This window comes from Spodoptera frugiperda, chromosome 26 (genome assembly GCF_023101765.2).
Source record: "Spodoptera frugiperda isolate SF20-4 chromosome 26, AGI-APGP_CSIRO_Sfru_2.0, whole genome shotgun sequence".
Classification (NCBI taxonomy): domain Eukaryota; kingdom Metazoa; phylum Arthropoda; class Insecta; order Lepidoptera; family Noctuidae; genus Spodoptera; species Spodoptera frugiperda.
The window spans coordinates 12,469,369-12,486,873 of record NC_064237.1 but is presented as its reverse complement, the minus strand read 5'-3'; the positions used below and the strand labels follow the sequence as shown (position 1 = coordinate 12,486,873).

The 17,505-nt window shown below is 34.1% G+C and overlaps 2 protein-coding genes across 3 annotated transcripts in view; one reads left to right on the top strand and one right to left on the bottom strand.

Moving 5' to 3' along the window:
• Window positions 1–16,417, bottom strand: part of LOC118264327 (uncharacterized) — a 419,163-nt gene extending 402,746 nt beyond the window's left edge. The window contains exon 1 of the mRNA XM_050704899.1: window positions 16,412–16,417. The gene's annotated coding sequence lies outside the window, so the exon portion shown is untranslated. The remainder of the gene's footprint in view (window positions 1–16,411) is intronic.
• Window positions 1–17,505, top strand: part of LOC118264513 (uncharacterized) — a 157,946-nt gene that overhangs the window by 59,090 nt on the left and 81,351 nt on the right. The gene's annotated exons all lie outside the window — the stretch shown is intronic.

The window sequence follows — 17,505 nt, the reverse complement described above, 5'->3', positions numbered from 1 at the left end:
CGACTATTCTTAGTATTCTTCTACCAATAACATGTACATTGTTAAGATTAGAAAATTTATAGACAACACCTGTGTATGCTATTTTTTTTTCAAATTAATTACAATTTCAAACGATATATTTATCTTACAAATAAATGTATGCCCAAGTAAGGTTGCCAGATGCAATTATTACCATAAATACAAGCAGATGCATCCCTCTAAAGGGCTCGGTTTAGCATATAAATTGGCAACATTTGCGCCGCCATATTTGTCCGCCATTTCTATTATATTCAAATTAAGAACGCATGGCGTGTTCGTTTTAGAACTGTCATATTTGAATGTTATTTCAATGGTGGCTTTGTTTCGTATAGTTTAGTAACTAAATGTAATTGCTTGCATTTTATGCATTTATAAGATAACTCTACTAAACTCCAAAATGCGTATTTTCACAAGTAGTATCAACTTTGCTTGTAGATAGACTTGTCTCATAAGATATTAAGGACCTAAGTATATCACCAATAGCGCCAAAAGTACGTTTGTGCGCGATTATCTCACGTTGGGCTGAACCGATTTTGAAGCTGTTTTATGCATATTATTTTTAGACTTCGAAGAAGGTTTTAGGGATATTACTTGACATTTGACATCATTTGTATGGCATCTTTCACAAACTAAGATACATTCAAACATTTTGGACTAAGATTAGTTAGTCAATGTCAGTCCTTAGAGAGACTATGATATTATCATTGTTATAAACTAAAAAAAAAATTAAGAGCATTCAGTTCAGTAGGATAACTATCCGTTAGGTTTAACTTGTTTAAAAGAGATACAGTTAAGTTATTAATACAGTTTGATCGAAGATAAGTTAATGATAAATGTTATATTTTAACATCGATCTGTGTTAGAAGGATCAGGATCTGAAGGGAAGTTGTTGATTAACAAATGATTTATAGCAGAAAATTCATTTGCTACTAGTATTTTCTCGTAGTTTCACTTACCTACGGACTTAGATTTATTACTACCGGGGTATACTTTATCAAGTTTTTCAAATCGAATGTAAATGAAATAATTTTTCAAATCCTATGTATGGATAAGATTTTACAAATCACTCTGTTATATAAGGTTATCATCAATTGGAGCAATTCAACCTCACTTGAATGTCTTTTATTTCTAAATTACTACTAAACAATCACTTTTTTATCTAGTCTGGGTCGGGCATTAGCCGTACTGGGCCCCATATGTAGATTTCGGATGGCTCTTTGAGGCACGCGGAACGTGACACGCTGTACGCACAGGGCTGGTTCTAGTCGGGCGGCGAGCGACACTTGCTTGCCGTTCGCAGACCGGCACTTACGGTGGTCGAAGATCTCCCGCAAAGGATGGGGCAGTCATAGAATACTCAGTTATTAAAATGAAACTTGACATAGAGCGGATATACATTTGTTAAACCCCACAAGTAAAAGCCTGCAGGCTATAGCCAAGTTTTCAATAAAATATACGATAAAACATACTAAGAACCATATTCCGTTACATATATGGTGCAACGTTATTACTATATCTCACGAATATACAATTAAATTACATGACTCTGCCCACGTGACTTTCTATTGAAACATACTTAATAATACACTTCAAATAATAAATTCGCAAGCTTACACTATCTTATTACGTAGTGCAAAGAGTTCAAATTTGTCTAGCATAAAGTTTTGGAGGTGAAAAAGTAATTTGGTTTTGAAAGTATGTTGCAATTTTAATAACGGCAAATTAATCTTTAACTGTTATGGTGTTTAGGTCGAGTTTGAATTGGTTCAGATCGAACGGTATTGTCTAGTCTAAATTGGGATGCGTTTGAAATAGTTTTTTTTTTTCTAATACTGCGTCATTTATTTCGAAGAGAGATGATCATATGACATATTTCGATGATTATTGTTGTGTTTTAGAAATAAAAAGAAAGGCACGTGTTCAATAAAATAACGTCTGAATGGTTGCTACGGTAGCTGACCGACTGGCTACCGTGCAACATGTAGCGGGCTCAATTCCTGCACGGATCAACTCTTTGTATGATCCACAAAATGTTTTTTCGGGTCTGGGTGTCATAATATGTATGTGAAATTGTTTGTCCATAAACGCGCCCAAGACATAGGAGAAAATCCTAGTATTACATTATGCATCATTCGATATTCTTAAAATTGAAGTTTAACATTCCATAAATAAAGAAATGGATTACCTAAATTAGCAAAGGGTCCCTAGTAAAACCATTCACGCAACGATCATAACTCAAATCATAACTCATAAACACCTGATTTCTTTTCCGCACCAATTAGAATAACTATGAATAAAATATTATTTACAACCGAAGCGATTAATTTAATCAAAATAGTGATTAGTCAGCCACCAGCCTACACGATAACATCTTATTTTATTATTACATAAACTTAATATTATGTATTCTCATATCGCTCATCTTCAACTTGTAAAACTAATTTGTTTCGAACTTTCTCAAAATTAATTATATGCATACATTTTCGATTATATCATTTTCTATATGTATGTATATGTAACGGAATTTTCTTAAACATTATGTTTTTATGTAAAATATTCTAGTGGAATATAATTATGGTAAGTTATGTCAAGTAGTAATCCAAAACTACTAACCCGATTTTGATATATTTAGGTATGTAGATAAAGTATGTAAATAAAAAAACATTGAAAAGAAAGACTAATGTTTAGTGACATTTACATTTTTTAGCGCCAATTTGTATGTCAAAGTACGATTCTAATTGATGTACCGTCTCACAAATAATATACAAACATAGATACATGATTCCAAATTAATCATCAATTTAGCTTCTTTTATTTAAAAAATAAACTCGTTGCCCCACACTAGGATTTTCTTCTGTGTCATGGGTGCGTTTACAAACATACAAGTTCACATACACAGTCATAACACCCAGACTCGACACAACAATTTGTGGATTACAAAAAGAGTTGTTCTATGTGGGAATCGCATCCACAACACGTTGGGCGGTAATCGGTTGCCCAGCCACCGCACGAACCATGCAGCTTGACAAACAATTATTTCATATCTATTCCAAAGTTATCAATTAACACAATCAGTCTCATGCAACACCTAGTTAGATTTCCCAGAATGAAAAATCAACATCATCACAAGATTTCTCATAAAACAATTTCCCATTGTCTTCATCATCAAACTTATAAACAAAATAGGTTTATAGACTTTCTTCTTGAATACCATAAACATTCTCCTATTCTCTGATATTGGAAACTAGATTCATAATATGGAGTAAACCGCAGCAGTTTTGATCCGCCGTCCAATGATCGAACGCATTTGCGATGCGCTCGTGTTCCTTTTTGAGACACTTTGTGGTCGGATAATGGGTCTGTGTGGAGCCTTTGGTGTTACAGGAGTTCGGGATTGATTCTCAGAAATTGTTCTTCGGTTTTTGATTTTTAAGTTAGGTGTAGTCCGTATCACGTAATTCCGCTATACAATGTATACCCACTTTTCACCTTTTGTGTTATAAGTCCCATGTATTAGGAGGTGAGCCTATTGCCATAATATACTGGGCACAATTCTAGACTTCTAGCAATTACTGAGAAATTTTTGAAAAGTCGAAAAAAGTCCAGTAATACTTTGCCCGACCCGGGAATCGAACCCGAAACCCCTTGTCCGGCAATCGCACTTGCGACCACTCGACCAACGAGACAGCCAATGTATTAAGTATCTCATTAAAGTCCCACAATCTCTTTACATACACGTTTATGTCAACTAGAACCTCAGAAATAGAAAACTAACATCATAACTAGTAGAAATCGAAACGTCTCTATTCATTGAACTTCGCTCAATTTTTACATTTAAGGTCGTCCATTGAGTGAGAATGAATCGCAGATATTTCTGCCTATCCCCAATGACTGGCTGTTTCTGGTGAAAGTATTTATTGTTATGCATATTCGTTAGCTTTGTTAGTGATTATAACTAGATGGGAGTGTAATGTGCTTGTAATAGTTTTGGACTAGATTTGGTGGCCTTTTTTTCGAAGTATTTTCTTGAACTTGGTAGTTGGAAGTGTGGTTATCGAGCAACATGAGGCAACAGTAGACGATGTGTTGTCGCTTCATGTCGCCACAACAAGTCGTTACGACCTGTCACTGCATCTCACTGCGGTCATGTTTTCGAACTATAACAGTGGTACTACTGAGGGCTTAATACCAGTTTGTTTTACGTCGATCGAGATCGAAACGAGAGCGCGTTCGGCGCTGTCATTGGTTGGTTTATTCACCCTGACCAATCATAGCGCTAAAGAATCTCTCGTTTCGTTTTCGTTCGGAAAGCAAATAAAGGATCAGTAAGCAAACAGGATTTTTAAAATGTGAATAATGTTTGGCAAGAGAATCAATCTCTATTACTACAACTTTATTATCTGCTTATAATATTCATAAGCGATGCGCAATGCGTGTAGGTGGGTATAGATATTGAGTTTACCTAATCTCTTTTGCAAATAATATAATACGTGATGTTATTTTATGTGAAATCGCACTCAGAATCCAAACACGCAGTCATCACAACTAATATGAATTCTGCAAGGAAATCGAACACATACGTAATTGACCGATCAGCGAATAGAAAATAAACTGTGTGGAACTTACTTTGAGTTTGCTATTTTCTTATGGTCAAATACTCAAACGTCACTCAATTTTAAGACGCTCTCAAAAATAGTTCTGTCACTACAAATTCTTTATAAAATGAAAGAGATAGCACGATATTTAAATACAACTTAAAATTGAGTAGCGTTTCAGTATTCGGGCTTTAGTCGACTATCGCTCAAATGCCATTTAACTCATAACACATACAATGCTAAACTAATTATTATGTTATCAGCTTATTCACGTAACTGTTTGACAAGTAATTCGACTAGTTACAAGCCATACTAGAGACTCATATTCATGAGCAACATTCCGCGACACAGGACGCTGCGATTAGTAGCAGCGCGACTATCAATCAAACTAGACTTCCTCGTCAAACAGTTACGTGAGTAAGCCGACATAATAATTAATAAAATATGTCTCGAAATTTATAGTCAAATTATATACAATGCTTATTTATAGACAGCCAAACTTAAGCAAGTGACATAATAGTGTTAGAGTAGCCATATGAGGTCAAAACAAAGGTACAATTTAGTTTATCTACGATCATAAACGATTTTGTCGTTAGTAGTCATTTAACATTTTCTCCAAAATTACCAGTAACTAGTTATGTGTCGTAATTTAAATCATTGTGCATGCAACTTTGTAAATTACTTTATCAAGACAATCTGAATATTGTAAAATTATCTTAAACTAGCTACTCCCGCGCGGTTTTTTCCGCTTTGCTCGGTCCCTATTAGTCGAAGCATATATATGTCTATTGATATTTCAATGTATTCTCTTTTCAAGTCTCAGTTCCTTGAATTGAGAGTATCGCACTGTTTAGGATGGTTACCACTTGCTGGTGAAATGTGTCAGGACGAGAGCTGGGAGAGAGGGTTTGAAACATAAGTTTAAAATTAATTTGTTTGATGTTGGCTTTATACATAATATTTTGTCACAGCCGTTATCCAAAGCAGCCATTTTTATGTATAAAATAGTAAATAAGATTACCTAGTATTTAAGTAAATGTAAGTTTTAACTATGTTTAGGGTACGATGGGTCTGGCATGGTCTTTGTGTGACCAAAAGACCGTAAAAAAAAATTTGTGGATTTTTCATATTTTCTTAACCTTTTTTTTTTGTTTACAGGTAAGTGACAGCAGTACCTAAATACTTGTTTTGGTATGTTTATATTTAAGTTTATTTTTTATAAATAGTTTTAACTTCTTACTCACATAGGCGTATGACGTGTTATACATACATATATTTTGGAAGTCATCTGATTAATTGCTGTTACATCAGATACTTTCTTCCATTCACATAATTCCATTAATATGTAAATATATGTAAATGGAGTACAATTTAAAATGTCTAGAATTTTGCACTTACATCACGTTAAATTGTTACATTGGTCGAGTAGGCGTAACTGCATCAGGATCTACTGATGAGATCTAGATTTCTATCTCGGAGTCAACTGAAATTATATAAACCTTATAATATTTGATTTAAAATTATGCAAGTGTGACAAAGATTATAAAGGATATACTCAGGTGAGTCACAATTAAAAAAATATTTAATAACTCTCCTAGATCTCAAACGGTACGGGAAAAATATGAGTGTTTTGGTTTTGAAAATAAGAACTACCTAAGGGCACAAATGTATTTTTAACCGACTTCAAAAATAAGACTAGGTTCTCAATTTGACCTGTATGTTTGTGCGCGATTATCTCGCGTTTGACTGAACCGATTTTGATGTGGTGTTTTTCAAACTTAGAAGAAGACTTCAGGGATATTGTCTAACTTACAAAAAAATGGAGGCGTTAAAGAAAATTGAAGGCCACATGCCCTTTTTTGAAAAAAGATTTATTTCCCTACCAACGATATTTTTATAATCGTTATGTTCATATCTTATATTATATGTATATGTTTGTTAACTTTCTCGCGAATTAATTATTGTTTACATCTAAACATTTAAATGACGGATTGCCCAACGATTGATTTATTTGTACGCACGGAGAAAATAAAATATAAATGCATAATTAATTGGGGATCATATTAATCTTGTTTTTAATTTAAGTGTAGTGAATAAATTATCATATATATTAGACTGTTGACTGACGCGGTAATTAGTGTTTAGAAAGACTACAGTACAGACATTTGTCTTTCACCATTATGTCATCAGTTTTATAGCCTGAAATTAAACTTGTTTGTAAAAAATAATTGCATATCGGTGCCTCGTGTTTCTGTTTAACTGACTTAAAAAAACAGTTGAAGGCTCAATTTGATATGTATGTATGTGTGTTTGTGCGCAATTATTTTTTAATGCTGTTTTCAGCATAGTATTTTTCAGACGTAAGAGGTTTTCGGTATATTACTCGACTTAAAACTTAGACTTACTTATAATAAAAATTGAGGATGACATTTTTGGAGACGGTTCCCCATTTTACAAAAACAATATTTGTTCTCTAACTATAAAGGAAAGGAGAAAAAAGGTATATTACTCGAAATAAAGTAAATTAGTGTTGTAGTTTTGCAGCACGCTAAAGCTGTTGACTATTTAGTTCGACACACACTCCCCTTGACTTTCTATATCATGTAACCAAACCTTTTCTTCGCTTTTCATTTATACTTCCAACCATCAATATTTAAAATTACTGGTCTATCATTATCCACACTTACCATTTACATATTCGCAAGTGCAAGAATGTGCACATAAGCAACAAATAAGTAAATTGTAAATAGACACTGCACTAGGCATAGATCTCGATGCGGCTGAGTGGATATTTATCACGTCTCGCTCGAGCAACCTCGTAATGTATGACAAAACTGTTCACACGAGACTATGCAGTGTCTCAAGTTGTACTATAACACCTCGTAGTTGATATACACATATAAAATACTTCATGTTTTTTAATCCCCGAAAGAGTAACACATCATCACGGCCCCTTTGCTCACTATCATTAGTACGAGTTTGCTTTACGTTTAAAGTAATAGTACAAATTTTGCACACGCGTTCTTTCACATGATCAGCTGTTAGCAACTGAAGTTCCAAAATACCTATCTAGTCTTCCAATAACGCGGCCGATGGCCTCGCAAAATTCTGTTGTTGTTTCCGGAGCTGCAGACTACCTAGCGGTTTTACCGGGGCTCCGGCTCGACAAGCAGGAGTATAAACGGGATGGTTTTTATTTAGTTAGTAAGAGTCTGACACTCCCTCTCGCCTTACCCTGGCTAGAGAAGTCATTGGATGATTTTCCAACATGAAAAAAATTATGTTTTATTATTGTGATAAAAATAAAACTAACCAGTATACAAAAAAGTTTCTCTATATTATATAGTTTGACTCTGTTTGTAGTTAAAGTTAAAATAAACCATCTACCAGTATTATTAAACAAAAATACTTTTATAAGTGAAAGGGGAATGCGTCAAACATAAAATGCAAATACACATTGACAATATCTTCCTACGTGCAAACGAAAAGAAAATCGTAAATATGATGCAATTTAAATAATCGTGTATGTCTGTTTGTATGGATCTGCATAGCATTAGTATTCACATGTATGTAATGTACAATCAATGCGGTTTGCCGTCTCGTCCGAACATTATAGGAAATTACTGTGACGGTTCTGATGGAGTTTATTGCTTTGGATAGCTCTGTTTATTAGCAGAGCTATAGTTTAAACAAAGTGTTTGTTGTATTTTAAAGTAAACTTAGGACTGGATTTAATGTGTGACTTAGAAACAGATTATTTTTAGTACATTTTGAGCCAAAGTCACTATTTGCCTAATTGCTGGACGAAATATCAATATTTAAAGTAGCTATTTAATTGCGAGTGATCGCAAGCGCAACTGCCGGACAAGGGGTCTCGGGTTCGATTCCCGGGTCGAGTAAAGTATTACTGGGCTTATTTCGGCGTTTCGAAATTTTCTCAGTAGGTAGTAGCATGAGGTCTGGAATTGTGCCCAGTATATGGTAATAGGCTCACCCCTGTTACATTTATATTATAAACACAAATGGTGAAAAGTTGATGAACGTTGTAATGTGCACCTCTGCCTACCCCTTCGGGAATAAAAGGCGAGTAATAGTAGAGTAGACTCTTGTTACCTCTTTTCTTCACTCTCAATCAATAGGCTATACGTATAGTTTTAAATGAATGTAGACACAATGATTGTGTAATTTTTAATATGTTAATGGGAACCGGTTGTTAATACCATGATGGATTGTCTACTAGGAATCGTGCTCGTGATGAAATACGGATTGATATTTCGGAGCAGGGTTGTCAAAAGATAAAATAATAATAGTTCAAATTTCCGATTAGTCTACTTGGTACAAAGACTAGATTGTATCTAATGAATAATTATTATATCTTTTGTGCGACATACTAAATTTAATAGTATGTTTTTCGGCTTACACACGTAAGTGTTTGAAGAGGAACTTGACTAGTTTCAAGCCATGATAAAGGATTAAATTCGTGAGCAGCATTCCGCGACACAAATATGAGCTTCTAGCTTGACATACAGATACTGTTGCAATATATCCAAATTTTCCCAGTTATATTTATTTTCATTTTATCATGTCACCACTGAAGCCCAGGACAGATACGAGTAACTATGTATTCTGGGCCTAAGTTGTGACCTAACAAAATTAAAAATACTTGTATCAAATTAATCTGTGAACCCTATAGGTGACGTCAAAAAATAATGATAGGGTTATTCACTTCGAATCCGGGTCAGTGAAAAAATCTAATTTGTATGTCTGTGATAGACATTTGCAAGAACAAAGCTATATGGATATTACTTTGTAGTTTTTGCTGAGTAACAATGTGGAGGTCGGATTATGAAGAGCAAAAAGTATAGGGAATTTTTAATATTCTTATTAGGCGTATCAATGATGCAAGAAGTTAATTGGTTTGTTAGTAATTCTAGGTATCTTAATTTATTCGGTTATCAGAATAGCTACTTATTTATTACTGTTGAGCAAAAGACTTGGCTTAGTTTGGTGTCACTTTTTACCAATTATGTTACATGTTCATGTAAGGGGATGAGCCTTTTTTATGATGGGGGGAAACCTTCAAAAGGTGCCTAGCTTTTTGGGCATAAAAGACTAGGGAGTTTGACCTCACCAAAACTACCGTGTAAGGGGTACCAAGTCCTCTAAATGGACCTGCTCTTGAGCCCCTAATAGGGGGCAATCCTAAATCTATAAATACACCAGGTAGAATTTCAGCCTTCGTACTATTACAGAAAAAAAAATACAAAAAACCCAATAACATTTTAATCGAAACCTCTGGCTCAGCAGTCACTCTTTACAATTACTCAAACAACAAGATAGTAAATAAAATATTATGTAACATTATCTTGTATTCTTATTATAATACATATATATCTTAACAATATCAACTTCCTAAGTTATGAATCAACAATATTTGACAACCCTGACAGAATCAATAAAATTAACAATTTATGACCAAAGAACCAGTTTCCATATTTAATTAAAAATCTTTATGAACTCGACATAACGTTGATATAACATTAAATTGATGTAATTTGCTCTTGTCGGTCATAAAACTAAGTTTAGAATGAACTATTTATTTTATAATGATCTTGTTTTTATGGCTGATAATTTGTCTCTTGATTTCGTCAGTATATTGACTATTGGAAAAATATTCTTGAAAGATAAGGCAATGGTATACTGCTTTTTTATATAGTCGTGGTGGCCCGAAGGTAAGACGCCCGCTTCTCATGTATGAGAGTGCGAGTTTGAAACCTAACAACTGCAAGTACTCTTTCCGAGTTACATAGTACTTTCTAAGATTATTTAGACACCACTGACAAACGGTGTAGGAAAACATCGTGAGGAAACCTGGGCTTACAATTTCTAAATTATTTTTTACAATTTTTAACCAAATTTAAAAAAGGAGGTTCTCAGTTTGACCTGTATGTATGTATATTTGTCCGCGATTATCTCGCGTTTACCTAAACCGATTTCGATGCGGTTTCAAGCATAGAATTTTTCAGACTTAGGTCTTAGGTATATCACCAGACTTAAGTTGACTTAACTTTTTCGAAGAAAATATCTGTTACGTATATTTTCTTAAATACATAACAATTATTCAATAACGTTCCCATGTGACTTTGTTATAAGATATAACAAATACTATTCTCCTCATGATCTAATCCATTGTTACGTCTATCAATAATTAATTAATGCCACGATCCGTTCAACAGACAGACAGACAGACTACAAAAACGTGTTGCATTGATTTACATTATAATAATATTGTAAGAAATAATTATTGTATGGGTTGCTGATTAATTTGTTACATTCATGCAATACAGTTATGCATTATGGGTTAATATATGGTAATGTCAGATTAGTGCTGTGGTGGCCCGGAGGTTAAAGACCTCCCGCCAGCTTCTCATGCATGAGGGTGCGGGTTCGAATCCTACCAACGGCATGTACCAATGTAACATTTTCCGAGTTATATGTACCTACTTGCTAAGATTGTTTAGATTCGTTAGCACCACTGACAAACGGTGATGAAAAATATCGTGAGGAAACCTAAAAATACATTTGAAATTATACGACTAAAATCGTTAAAAGTAAAACGTAATAATTCTGTCGATATTTCCAAACAACCCTTGCTTAAACAGAATATCAGTAAAAAACAGCAAAAACCTAATTATTTAAAACACCCAATAAATAACCATTAAACTTTCTAAACGACAAGCTACTACCCTGCTTACCTTCCAATAAAATGACATTGCATTTTCAGCGACAACACATTTTCACTCATTCCGCATTCTTGAACACACGCGAACATCACTAATTGGATTATAGAAGTTTATTAGAAATCACTCACTTTACTACATACATTACCGCATATGTTAGTGTCACACTTTGATGTCTCGTAACAAACTACGCAATGTACATTGTGCGATGGGAGAGTGTCGATGTGTGTTGGTTTCGCAGTATTGGATGAGCAAAACAGTGTGATGTACAACGCAGACTTTCGTTCCACTTTTGATATTGAAGATATGTGATAAACAAGTTTTTGTGGAGTTATTGAACTGTTCATATTTCTCATCGGATTATCTGTTTAATAATCATATTATTTAATATCATGGCATTTATTTACCAACACTTTGGTGTCTACCAAAGTGTTGAAGTTATTTAGTATTTATTTATCTATCTATTTATTTATTCACTTATTTATTTATTATTTTATTTATTTATAAATTATGGAGGACTTACAGCTAACAAAGAAAAAACAGATAAAATAGTAATTTTTAAAGCAAATCCCAAGTATAGTTGCATCTCTTTATATCATCCCATTTTCTGTGCACAGTTCGATTTTTCCAAATACTGAAAAATCTCTACCCAATTCGAGTACCAAACTCAAACCTTATAACTCAGTTGTCGTATTAGCGAGTGCTGAACCAATATTAAACAGTTAAATATATATTATCTAAAACAAACAAATGATCACAAAAAGTACAACCACGAATAAAAATATTTCCACTCAATACAAATTAAATTAAAATTAATGTATCATACATACAAGTACTCTATAAGTGTCGTGAGATCAGACACACCGCCTGCGCGCGCGCACCTGTCACGTACACACATACATACAAACTTTATGTACATACATACATATTATTGAAGTGTCATTCACATAAAATAGTTTGTTTTTTTCTATATATCTATGTACCTTGTTGTAAATTGGTTACTAACCTATCCTATTATAGTTTTAATTAAAAGTAAGGAGTGCGTTGACCCGTGTTCTGTAGTGTTCGGTGGTAAAGTTACTTCACATTTGTTGAAATTGAGGTTCTTAGTATACTACCTAGTATCATGACTTTTGCTGGTTTCTGATCCAAGACAATTGGTAGTAGGAAATATTAAAATGGACATCTTCTTGCGTTATAATGAAAATGCACTACACTTTAAAGTAGTAAATTGCTGAAAGAAAACTGTTGAAGGCAAATTTTCCGCTAAGCATCGGTCGCCAGTGACCGAACGTGGCGGTTAACGTGTTAAACTCGATAGACAAATTCGAAAAAGTTTATGGGAATTTAAGTTAACCAGCTGAGCAATTACATTTAGGAATAACTAGAGAAATCTTATTATTGAGATTCACTATTAAGTTTATAATATAACTTTCGTGAGTCATTCATTATTATGTTTTTCGGCTTACTCACGTAATTATTTGACGTGGAACTCGACTAATTTCAAGTCATGCTTGAGGCACATATTCATGAGCAGCCTACAGTAACGACACGACAGTCGCATAATAATAAATTCATTATTAAGATTTAAAATTCTAATAGTTTATAATCTGACCATAACGCCATACTATTTTTTACCTTTCCCTCTTATTACACAAAGAGGTGCCGATCTTATACGCGTAGCAATGTCACCCTCGCGACGTGCGCGTACGCAAGCGGCAGCTTTGAGCTGTCACATCCTGCAGTGCTGACATAATACTTCTTGAAAATATGTCCACTTTTATATTTCTTGGAAAATCATTAGGAGAAAAGAATTTTAATTGGAACGTAATTATTTTATACTTGACTATAATGCATGGTTTGTTTGAAAAATTATTTAAAAAATACAATTAACTATATGAGCCTATTTTTCAGAACCAAATTATCATTACCAGAATTTCTTTTCAATGAAAATTCTTTAATTGAAAATTCTGATCATTTTATAGTAGAATCATAGACAGCTTAACAGTGTAGAGTATCAAAACAGATTGTAAATTAAAAATAAAATAACAAACAAAAACGTGTTGCTTGTTAATTTGTTTGATATACCTAATTAACTAGAAAATTTTTCAATCAAAAACCAAATGCTTTTTATTATTCATACTAACTCAACGCTTCTAAAAACCAAAACAAAACATTAAAAAAAGTACCAAAGACCGTTCTTGTCCATATTTTGTTGAACTTGTGAGAAGCTAACACCAAGTCAACAGCAGCATTGAAGTCAAAACCACGATAACTTTACAACCAATCTTCCATAAACTCTTTGAAAAATACTCCTCGTATCCATTTTTCGAACAGCACCTCATAAATTTGTCAACAAAAATCTAATTTGCGACCTCTATCGACTTTATAACATGTGTCGTAAGGCTTAATTTCAATTAACGAGGTGTTCGTTTTAAGTTTGTGTTTGGAACGGTCATCTACCTCTTCTAAAGTTATGGTCGCCTGGTAACGGATAGATGTTTGCTTTAGAAAAAAAGTCACGTTCGGTACTGTTAGAGGCATTGTTGTTTTTTATTTTATTTTAATAACTGAATTGATTTGCTCTTTTGTTGTATGTCAGCCTGGTAGCTGATTGGTTTTGTGATCCTTTTGTGGTTGAATAGAATTGATCGGATAAGGTAATTTTTGTTCAGTTGATTTATATAGTTTTTTTTTCGATTTATCATATTAAGGACTTGTTTCACAATATCTGGATAGCCGCTATGTATCAGATAACTTTGGATTAAGAACGTAATTTGTATGCACTATCTGTCACATAAGTTTATCAGGCACTTATATGGAGGTGGTGAAATAGGCGCTAAGTATTTTTGTTGGAAATGATTAATAAGCCCCAGCCTTTTCTGTCTTTTTCCCTCAAAAAATCTAAGGTGAATGTATAGTGTATAGGTGATATTATTTATTGTTGTATTGTCGAAAACGACGATTCAACATTGAATATAATTATTTCAAACTCCAAGGAATTTCTTGATTGAAGGATTTCTTGATTAGGTCTTGTACCTTAAAATGTTACTCATAAAAAAACGAGATTTTTCTGTCTATACGCAAATAACTGAACCATATTGAAGTCACGTATTAGTAACCCACCTAACAACTTAAAATACCATAAAACCCACTAATCCAAATTCACAAACCCAGTCGGCCAATCTGATCTTTAATTATAAACCAATTTCTTCAACTACGAAATTACTATTGCCATTACTGGTAAATCCAAATACGGTACTAGTAAATAACATGTCTGCTCTACGTCAATATTCGCTTTACTCGTCAGATTACGGTAATCTCTCGTCATTAGTAATCCGATGTCTTTTATCCATAACTAGGGCATTAGGATTTGGTCTACTTAGGAAGTTAAATAGATGTTAGCTATTAGGAAGTAGACGTAAACTGTATTACCGTTTTCTGAATAATATTATTATGTCAGTAAGCGAAACGGTAGCAGAGTAAAATACATTTGTCTTCACCCCGATTCTTCTTGTGGGTGTGGAAGAAGGTGTCTAACGTATAGAGACATATAGGAGGACTCTGATAAATGTGAAGACTTAGTACGGAGTTTACGTTTAAGCAAAACAAGACCGTGTACGACGCTCTGTTTAGTTGGTTCATTGGAGCCGGCCAATCAGACTGTTGAGCGTCGTCTCGTTCAACGTAAAACATACTCGTACTAAGCCCTCTGGACCTTTTGAACTGCTTTCAAGAGTCAGTTACAAAAATGAGAGAGTATGACATGTCTTCTTATAGTAGAAGAAGCCTGTAGTTCAGCACTAGACTCACTCTGTCAATTCGTATGTTCGTAAACGCCCACAAAACTCAGGGTAAAATTTTCTATACTAAGTGACTATGCTTAAAAATGTCAGACGTATAATATATTAAGAATAGTCTGCCTAACCCTTCAAGGTGAGTCGTAATGTTATGTAAATGTTATATCAAAATGTACGAAGATCTAGGTAATAGCGTGGGTTTGTGTTCAGTCCCATTGGTTTCATTCTCATACAGTCGGGGAGAAAAGGTTTTACTTTAATACTCGTGGAAGGTAATAACACTAATAACGTAATAAGGCAATTATATTCTTTTTTATGTTTTTTTTTTATATGCATGCGGCACTAAAGCACATAATTATAATTATACTTGCTTACTTAATGTGAAACAACTGAAAAAGTTTTTACTCGTAGAAGAGCTATGAACATATCAGCTTGACCGGAGTGAAAATACTTAACTAATAAATAATTATATAAAATTGTATTTTTCATATATAATCCTATTAAATTTCATTCCAAAATAAAAATATAATCCAGAAAAATAATTTTACGCTTGTGATCACAACCACTTTTAAGTTATACATAGCAAGCACACTTCTGTCATTATAATTTAGGTGGCCTAGAAAAACTGGTCTATTTTCTTAAACTACAGAAAGTTGCCTAGAAATCGTAAAGAACATTGTATGGTACTTAACTGCTTACCTACTTATGTCTACTATAGGAAAGCTTGTCAAAATTAATGGGTTTCCCATGTCACTTTAGTAAAGTAGTGTCCACTCTTACATGGTGCATTTTAGCACTCTTTTGTAATACCTACTACCTTATTGGTAAGAAGTTAAAGGAACGATTGGGGAATGGGGAGTCTAGTTTTTACAATATACTCTGTCTTCATTCAGATAAAGATTTTAACTAGAAAAAAAGTTTGCATATAATATGTAGATGCAATGTCACGCCTTTTATCCTCAAAGAGGTAGGCAGAGGTGCGCATAGGTACATATGCCACTATACAATGTACACCCACATTGCACCATTTGTATTATAAGTCCCATATAATAGGGGGTTACCGTATTGCCATATACTGGGCACAATTCCAGACTCCGTGCTAACTACTGAGAAATTTTCGAAAAACCGAAAAATGCCCAGTTTTACTTTGCCCGACCCGGGAATCGAGCCCGAGACCCCTTGTCCGGCAGTCGCATTTGCAACCACTCGACCAACGAGACAGGCATTAACGCAGCATTTGGCAGGCATTTATATAAAGTAACGATTTTTAATGATTAGTTTTAATGGTATTGAGGCGACTTTATATGAGTATGAGATGAAACTAGAGAAAACGCTTGTCTCACCACCATTACCTAAACAGTTACTCAGTTACCGTGTGGGAACATTTGACAAAGAGCCATTGTTGAGTCCGCGTTGGTACTGATGTTCTACACTGACTGACATTCGCGCGACCTCTGTCTTTGTTTTAGGAAAGGCCTGTCGTCCTTATTCAGTGTTTGGTGACATACAAATAATGTTTCCTGGATGCAATGCTGCTTGAGAGCCTATTTACACTAATTTTATTTTTATTCTATGTACGTCTTTCTTGTAAGTAATAAGAGGTAGAATTATCACAAGTGTAATTTTGCTAAAAAAATTCAACTCAAACTTCGTTCTCGACAGTATAAGTAGACCAGCCATTGCAATCGTTGTCGTCATCATCATCAACAGCTCTTCCACTGTGGGACTATGTGCCTTCTGTTGTTCATAAGATAATTTATGCAGTCTACACTTTTGCCTGGCGGCTTTTTTTTTAAGTGACTTATGTATCTCACCATGGGTGAAGCGTAAAAGAGTGTCAGACTCTTACTGAATAAAAACTAAGGTCGGCAGGCAAAGAAAATTAGTCTCCATCAAATCTGTAAGCGACTATTTGGCTCTTACAACACAGTGGAAGCCAAACAGCTATAAAAAGACAACAAATCACGAGCTTCCTATAGATAAACATAAAAAACTGGTTTGTATGTATGTATGTATAGTGATCGTCTTAAATATTGATCTGGTTTCATACGTACACGTATAGACTGCATCAGATTAAAGTTATTACAACGGTGTTTGAGAGCTCCAGTTATGTTTGCACGTGGGAACAAATTAGACTGTTGTAAAATATCAGAAATCTAGACACACGGCAGTGTGTCCGCCAAGTTCGAGCAAAAAAACCGACACACCGGCCGTGGGTTATATTACACGAACCATTTCGGGCCAAGTTCGACCCACCTATAACTCAAAATCTATTTTATCTACGCATATGAAATTTCTAGTATCTGTCGAGATCTACTTACTTATCTAAAATACAAAATTTCATTAATGTAC